We start from the raw sequence: 9,598 nt of genomic DNA, 5'->3' as shown, positions 1-9,598 counted from the left end.
GAATGTAGCGATTTTAATTTCGATTAGTTTATCAATTATAAATATATATATATGTGTGATATCTCACCAAAATATGTATGAAATAAGTTTCAATTATATCAATATTTTATAATCATGACTTATGCTCATAAAAGTTTAATAGTTTACAGAATTGTATTTAGATGTTCGGTGTTTTATTATCAACCATGACTATATAATATTAGGTAAATCAATGATATTGAAATTAGAATGTGTAAATAAATAATTTCCTTTGAGATTACTTTATGAGTTCAAAAGTATAATTCGTCAACAAATTACTAAATCAATAGTGCAAAAGCAATGTAAGAAGTATAGGAGTTATATTACCAGTAACATAAAGGGGAAATCAAATCCTTTCAAAAGTATACCTATTCTAAGGCAACCTTAATTTTAGCTAAAATTATCTTTATAAGTTAGCTATGGCTGCTACCGAATTAGTGACAAATGCTCATTGTTAAAGGCCGTACAGTGACCTACTTATAATTGCTTGAATCCACATCATTTTTACTCTGTTAGATAGTTTTTTGTTATTGATAAACATAGCACGTCTATTTGGTGTTTATGTACAAGAACCGAATCGAGTGCAATCAAGGCATAAAAAGTAAATTAACAAAAATACCGAACTCCAAGATTTAAATTAGAAAGTCCCTTATCAAATGGCAAAATCAAAAGCTCAAACACATCAAACGAATGGAAAACAACTGTCATATTCCTGACTTGGTACAAACATTTCCTTATGTAGAAAATAGTGGATAAGACCTGGTTTTATAGCTAGCTAAACCTGTCACTTGTATGGTAGTCGCATAAAATTCCATTATATTGACAACAATGTGTGAACAAAACAAACAGACATAATAGGTAAAAATGTCAAAAGTAAGGATAGAGCCGTCAACATTATGTTATAATCTTAATCACTATAAAAACAAACAAATATATATAACGCATTGAATAATCAACTTGTGTATTATCTTTTGAAAATGATACGTTATAATATATTCACTTAATTACGATTATTTATAGTATCTATTAAGTTTTTAAAACTTGAAGTGGTATAATTGTATATAGTAGATAATTCCTACTCGTTCTGTCATCTGTAATTATAATGCATTATTCATGTTATTATAATTATGTATAATTGATGCTCTTGTGGCGCAGTTACTGCGTCTGAGAATATTTAATTAAGTTCTTAGACTAATAATGATTAATTTTAAGCAAGGGCATAATGCACCAACCAAGTTGGTTAGCAAATCAAAGTTTATAGCTTTTGTTTTATTTCTTGATTTACCTCACATATAATATATTAAATATCATAAAATTGACTTTCGTTCAATTCAAAATGTTTCTTTCAGTTTGCAACTATATTTGTTTTAAAAGATATTTTTTTTAATGCTTTGATACTGATATATGTATGAACATTTCAGGGAGAATTTTCTTCTTTTAAACTCTCATTCTATGACTATAATGATTTTAAGGACACTTAAAATACACTTGTGACGTAAATCTTTTGTCCAAACTCTACATTATTTTTTCAGGAATGGAGAGCTATTTTCTATTGTTCATCTTCATTCAATCGCACGTTTTGCCCTTCGGATATTTCCATGGGCACTTTCTTAAAAAGTGTTCACCCATTGAAATAATTCTAAAGGACGAAACGCGTTTTTGAATGAAGACAAAAACTTTCTAAAACGGCTGATACTGGATTTTTTAAAATTGGGATCGTAGTAATACAATCAATGAACACCAAATATCTCATTATTAACACACAGCTTGTATTTGCTAGTCGTTATTCCATCGTATAAAATATAGTATCGTATTCACTTAAATTCAACAACATTATCCACAATTTGTGTTCCGATACAAATCTTGGCTGAATGTCTGTCACGGATCCAAGCGGGCAAACACGAATATTTTCAATTGTAGCCATTCCTCTTCTGTGCATCTACAAAATATCAAATATATTAACTCAGTTGAATTCTTTGTAATATTATACACAATAAGACTACTCAATTATGAAAATTAGATAAATATATATTTCACTTCAAGATTTGCTCTTAATTTTACCGTTTAAGATATTTCCTTGAAATCTAAAATGTTGTAGTTTGATTTTGTACAGCAAAAAAACAAAAACAAAATACGTTTGTTGCCTTTTGCTATATACATTAAAAACAGAACAATTACTCGGAGAGTTTCTACAATAATATTATGGTTTAATAGAATAAATAGTTCAAAAAGCTAAAATTGTCAAGATGGTGTATTCGGTATATTATTTGATTGTTCGTTGTTATAATTTGAATATAGTACTGATGAATAGAATTTGAGGGGTATAGATAACATTTATAAAGGCTTGTGTAAAATATTGGGAGGGGTTTTTATTCAATTTTCAACAGAAACGCGTTACATAATCGAATTCATTCACTGTTGTTATATATGTCCAGCGGCAAATATAACAAATATATGGGCAGTGCAAATGACGGCGTTTATCTTGAAATGTTAAAAGGAAATTAAAAAGAAGTTTTCCACTTAAGTTAAAGAAATACAACACGGAATCCAGAAATGTTTTTAATCATGTCGGTTTACTTTTCTAAATAAATTTATTGGAAATAAAAACATTTTTGTCTGCAAGTTCAGATAATCATTGAGGATTAAGTAATATCTACTGTGAAGTAATTTTATCTGGGGATTAGCTACATGGGGTCTAGGGCAGTATTTTACATCATAAGTGTAGAAGTCAATGTATGATATGGTCAGATAAGGAAGTGGATTAGCCAGTTATTGGGAGGGGCAATTAAGATCAGATTATTGCATGAACTTGGACATGCAGTCAGTCAGCTAAATTCTCTGAAAGAAGAATCATCGTTTATTTGAAACTTAGATAATATTTTGTAACTTTTTGCAAAAAAGGAAGATCGCTGTGTATAGCTGAAGCTGAAATTGTGAGGTTGTTGTTGTTTTTTCAAAAAGCAGGTTACTTATTGTATGCAGATTTGTGTGTGAGATTCAGAGAGCTGACTGCATTTAAAGACTTTTCCAGAGCTGATTTGCAACTACTATTGAAATTCCAAAGATCTAAGGAAGGTCCATCTTTATTGAAAGTACAGCTATATTTCAGGTAAAAACGAACCTTAAATCATTTTGTTTGTAACTTCAATTTTTGCCTTTGGACCATGGTCAGACGTGCATTAATTTTTGGTCACTCTTTTATTCATTGATTGCAATCATTTGTGTTTATAATTAGGTATCAGGGATGGTTTAATTTGGGGTTTGATGGTACAGACATTCAAGTAGAATATTTCGGTTTGAGTGGAAGTACGCTTCGTCCGGGTCCAAAACGCGTTCAAAGGCAAGGATTATCAAATTATTGATGATTATAAGCCTCATTGTGTTTTTCTTCAAATTGGCGGACATGATTTATCCGCTAAATCAAATCCCTCTAAATTAGCAAGAGATATAATAGTTTTTGCCGATTACATGATCAAATGCTATCATGCTCGTCACGTGATTATAGGTCAGTTCCTCCCGAGATACTCAGGGGGTTTGGAAGACAATTATAATAACAAAGTTATAGAGATAAACAAAGAGCTACGAAAAATGTATATCAACGTTGCGATATTAGCTACTGGCAGCACAGGGGTTTTTGGACACTCAAGCACTGTTATCAAATGACAAGGTGCATTTAAACGCTACAGGCATGATCAAATATGCAAAGAGTATTCGTGCAGCTGTAGGTAGTCCAGCTCGAAGTTAAATATTTATTGTATCACTTTTGATTGATATTGATGCAATTATCTACTATACAAAAATTTGATATGGAGGCTCTAATGTCATGTGGTAACTTGACAAATATTGTGGGTATATACTGAAAATATGGTACTCCATTACACCTTAATTTAATATCTGATTCCTCTGTCTTGCTATGGTCTATTATGGTTGTGACACAAGAATGGTTGATATTACTAATGTCTTATATTATTATATGGTTCAGTTACATGTTATGTTTTACATGGAGATTAACTATTTAATCATTTTTCATGTACATACATGTGTTTTGACTTTGGTTCAAGCAGAGGAACATACTATTTTCTAAACCCTACCTTTGCTTTTTAATGGCATTGTCATTTATTTGCTACTGTTGATATTATTTATATGTCATTCTCAATTAATGATAAATTTTGAATAAATGACATTTTGCTCAACTTGAGTTTTATATTAACAGCAAATTTAGCTCGGCCTCCCTATAGGTTTGTTGAACATCATCCTTGGCTGTCCAAAAACTGTTTTCCTTCCTTTCTGATAATAGGTAAGAATGTGACAAATACTTTCATTGCTATTTAAGCATGTCAAGACTCGTCTAAAAATGCATATAAGTTTTGTTCGTTGTAATGAGCAAAGCCAAAAGGAAAGAAAAATGTTGATTATGCATGAAAAACTGTTTTCTTGGTTAATTTTATGTCATCTGATAGAATGGTTTGAAATATAGAATCACATGCTGTTTCCGATATGACTTGTAATCGAACACACCCTTATTAGTTAAATAATATAGACTAGAGTATTACATACCTGGCAGTTTATTGTAGTTGTACCATTTCATTTTTCTTAGTCAATTTCAATATTTATCAAACGAAAACAAACATAATCCATTTGCGTTAACATATATAATTGTATATGCAAACATACTGGTTTTTTTTCTTCTTCTCCCGAAATACCATTTAAAGACACAAATATATCTTTTTCAATCCCACTACAAGAAAGACATGCGTATCCAATGACTTAAAACATAAATTTTGATTATATTTTTTCAATATTTTTTAGTAATTATTCTACTGTTCATACATACTTCGTTAGGTAAGTAAATGGTCAGCTTGATCTTAAATTTTGCCTGCAGATTATTGGGTACAACACGGGAGAAATGAAAGGAAAGCCATTCCAAAATGAAATAAAATTCTTTAAAATGGTTTAATCTGAAGATTCGTTCTTAATATTTAAGGTGTATTTTAAGTTAGCGAAAGTCCAAAAATTCGCCTCTCTTTTAAAACGTTTCAACGAATACGTATCGCAAATACTTTATGATACTTATTTAGATAATCATCAATGTATTATAAAAATCTACAATTACGAAAATCTTATTCTTATTGAAATTTTAGCGAAACGTGAAAACTGGAATAGAAAGTGTGATGAAAAAACTATAATATCTGTTGTCCTTAAAATCATGAGTTCTGGGAATAACATTAACGGTACCATACTTCCTGCACCAGAAGCGCATTTCGACAAATCACTTATAAGTATCTGTTCTAGTTGTTCTCGATGCCGATATATTTCAAAATCTAAAAGTTGTACAAACATTGAAATGTCACATTCCACAAAAAGGCGGTTGATTTAGATTGCTAATTTTGTCCATGCGTTATATAAATAAAAATGAGGTTCTTGTACGCAAGGTTATATATTTGGAAGGCATTTTGCAAGCTATTTTTAGTATACTTTCATCTATCTATCTACATGATCTACTTATAGCCCAGTTGTTTAAATTAAAGTAGAGAATAAAACACTTATAAGATAAGTTTAACTCCGCCACAAAAATAATATATATTATGCTATTTCGAATGTGTAATAATTTGTATATTCAATAATGGAAAATGAGACACATATAACGCCTTTTATTTTTATTAAAAAATCATTATAATCATTTGTATTTAAGAAATGGCTTGTTATCTGAATCGAGCTTCCGTACGAATTTGATTTGTTTTCTCGTATTTATCGATTCCTTCGGTCGTCAGCTAAATCTTAGTCAACACCATTTACTTTATTTAGATAATTAGGCACTGGCATGATTAGTAACAACTATTTATTCCCTCTCACAAAGTTGACATTAGATGAATGTGTCTATTCTTTTTTATGTCCTACTTGTTCATGTAACTCCAAACGTTAATACGTATTTATACATCCATGACTTTCGAAAGTTTATGTTTAGCGTTCCTGATGAGGTTTAATCCACAAAGTACTTAGAACGCATGAAATTAATAAAGTGTTATTTGCACGATGATATTGCAATTAATAGTTTTCAAACAAATACTACAAAAAATATAAGCGTCACATATATTTGTTTTCATGTCTATCCGTCACTTTGTAAGTTTAAAAAAAAAGTTAATTCAGATATGGAACCTTTAATATTAGCTTCTTAATCTTTGAAATTACTTTTTCATGTTCCTTATTCTAATCATATTTAACTTTTTCATGTTCCTTATTCTAATCATATTTAACTTTTTCATGTTCCTTATTCTAATCATATTTAACTTTTTCATGTTCCTTATTCTAATCATATTTAGCTTTTTCTGTTCTGTTCTTCATAGCAAGTAAGGGAAATAACGCAAAACAAATTAATACAGGGCGTCGCGCTAAAGCACTTTCATTGGAAAATATTCAAATTCGACCCATGAAAACTAACTATTGATAAAATTGTAAATGTCCATTATATAATATGAATTTATGGATAACAAGAGACAAATGTTTTTATTAATTTCTTTTTTCGAAAGTTATCTGTTCTTTAAGTATTTTTTTAAAGACTTTTAACATATCAGATACATTCATACAAATTTCTTAAAAAAATACTTCGTTAACTTATGGTATACTACTTAACATTTTGCGAGGCACATTTGAACAGCATAAAAATTAAGAAAATGAAATTGTATTCAGTGGTATTTTTAATGTAATGTACACAACAATTGAAGTTATATTTTATTTTTTATAAAAGGTGAATGTTGTATTTAAGTTCATATAAAGGATACATCATATGAGCATTCTATTCTTATTTACTATAAATCTGACATTTATTTGAACCATTTTAACCTATGGGACCATTTGTATTTGAATCAAAATCCAAACAAATTATCAGAAATACATGAATTGGTTTCCTATATAATTCATTGCAAATCAATTCAAATGTTTCTTAGTACAGGAAATGCATAAGGGTTTTAGCAAAACAAATAAATAGAAAACACAATAGAAAGATAGATTTTTTTCATTACGCATATTCACAATTTAACACTCATTTCAGATACTATTCTAGAAATAAACATGTAAATAAACGACATTGTAAATTCAAAATATACGCTTTTATAACGTAAATGTAAAAATAAACAAGCGATTGTCTTGATTTAAAAAAAAACTTTTATTGACTTGTCCCTATCTCAACATTTCATTCCAATGCTAACAATTTAACAATTAAACCAGAAAGGTAACAATTTAATATTTAAACCAGAAAGGGCTAGAAACTAGTATTTTAAGGAACTTTTCCTTATTTCATATCTTCTTAGTTCAAATCTTGGATTCTTTGCTCACCTTTTGCATTGAACTGAACAATGAATTCCATTATGGCATGAATATGTTTCGATCCATGTGCTGCACAAATTTCATTGGATTAAATCTGGCTTGCGTATTTCCAGTTTGTATCGTCTCTGATGTAGTTGTCCACACGTGTAAAATTAATCTTTTCTTAATAGTTTTTGTTACATATAAAATCAAAGCAAAAAAAACAAAATTACCGAACTTCAAGGAAAATCCAAAACGGAAAGTTCCTTATCGAATGTCAAAATCAAAAGCTCAAACACATCAAACGAATGGAAAACAACTGTCATATTCCTGACTTGGTACAGACATTTCCTTATGTAGGAAAATACTTTCGTTTGGTCAACAAACAATATATCAACCAATTGCTCTCAGTACAAGTAATTGGTTGATATATTGTTTTGTTTGTCCAACATTAAGAAAAAGGTAACATTCAAATAATAAGTTGACGGAACTGATCAAGGCTTATCACTATAAACGCTCATATTTTAATAACTAAAGGAAGAAAGTAAATGCAAGTATGCCACTTTAACAAAATGTATAACAAGTGCACAACAATTTGTTGAATACTTGCAAGGATCATATATATGATCTACAATCTCTAGTTCTCCTTTCGTTTTGTATGATGTCACTGAATGAGCTCCTTTCTACTTTCATTTTGCTATGACCATCACGACGGTGCAACAACTAAGGCAAGTACAGTAGAAATAGCTCAACCTTCAGGAATAGCAAGCAATATTCAACCTGCGTGTTTAGATGGGTTTGTGTTGCCCAGTTTTAGTTTGTATGCGTAGTGTTCTGTTTTATGAAGATTGTTTGATTGTTTGTCTGATTCGTTTACCTTGATTTGTTTGTTTTTCTTGAAATAATTATTTAGTTTGAGTTAGGTTCTTCTGAAATTTATAATAAACGATATAGATTTTTTTAGTATAAAAGTGATCAGTGAATTAGTTACAGGTACAAATCAAACGCAATTTGCGCAAAGCTGCATCAAAAATAAGAACGTAGATATTCTCCATATTGTCAAGGTAAATATAACAAATACTAATAAATTGGACATCTACGTATTTGTTCTTGAAACTTTTGTATACTATCTTGTACATATACCATAAGAAAACAATGTTCATAGCAATAATTTTTATTGCTTCATTGCATTTAATGGATTTTGTGGCAAATCAAGCCAAGATTTTTACAGAAAGCTCAGACTTTATTACAGAGACATTCCTTATAAAAAGGTAACGTTTTAGTATTTCTATGATATGCTTCCGTTTATTGTCTACAAAAAGGGCTAAACTACCTTTACAATCTGGAAAAAAAACTGGTGTTGAGTCACTTTAGTCGAGCGTACACTAGAAAGTACATTTAGATATGTCCATATTTGTATTTCTTTTTAATTAATATCTATATTTAAAAACTTTTTTTATGTAAGTCATTGCCAGCATTGCATGCAGTAATTCTTCATTGAGTAATTACCGAATTTTATAATTTGAGTGTACAAGGGAGAGTCTGTCGATTTCCAATAAAAAGTTTCATATTTGTAGCATTGAAACAACAGAAGGGTACATTATCCTAAAATTACCTTTTTATTGTCTTATTAAGTTATACATGACAAATATCAGAGTGTTTTAATGTCGTGGTAGGAACACATTTATTATAGTCATAAAACCATTATGAAAACAAAGAAAAATCTAGCACAATTCCAAGAATATACAACAAATGTGCTGTTACCATATAAAGAGCACTGAAAGTGCCAAAAACAAAGTCAAGTTCTTCTCCCACATTCTTCCATGCAATTTCATCTTTAGAGGTTGTGAGATGATTTCGACACTATTAGTTCCTCGATACTGGTACTCCGATCCGTAGAGTTTTATTTCACTGATATCGACACTATCATTGCTTCCATATTTGTTTGCGTACTCGTCTGTTTTACTGTTACCTTTCTTCCCTTTTCTGCAGCAGCAACCGCATCTTAGTACACGACAAAACTTCACAAATCTTTCTCCAAGATATGACATGGGAATATTTTCATTACGCAGATAAAAACGTAGACTTATAATGACTAATAAAACAATTACGCCACTAAATGCGACGTCAGCAAATAGAAGAATAGATAATGTTGGTATTTGTGGATCTGAGATTGCCGGTAGACCAGAGGCAGAAATCGTAAGAAATACTGCAATGGCCAACAATACTGTTATGGAATATCCAACCCGTTCTCCCGAATCTGCGGGTAGTAGAAAGA

Source organism: Mytilus californianus, unplaced genomic scaffold (genome assembly GCF_021869535.1).
Source record: "Mytilus californianus isolate M0D057914Y unplaced genomic scaffold, xbMytCali1.0.p SCAF_1, whole genome shotgun sequence".
Lineage (NCBI taxonomy): Eukaryota > Metazoa > Mollusca > Bivalvia > Mytilida > Mytilidae > Mytilus > Mytilus californianus.
The sequence above is the reverse complement of the archived record's forward strand: the minus strand, read 5'-3'. Positions refer to the sequence as shown.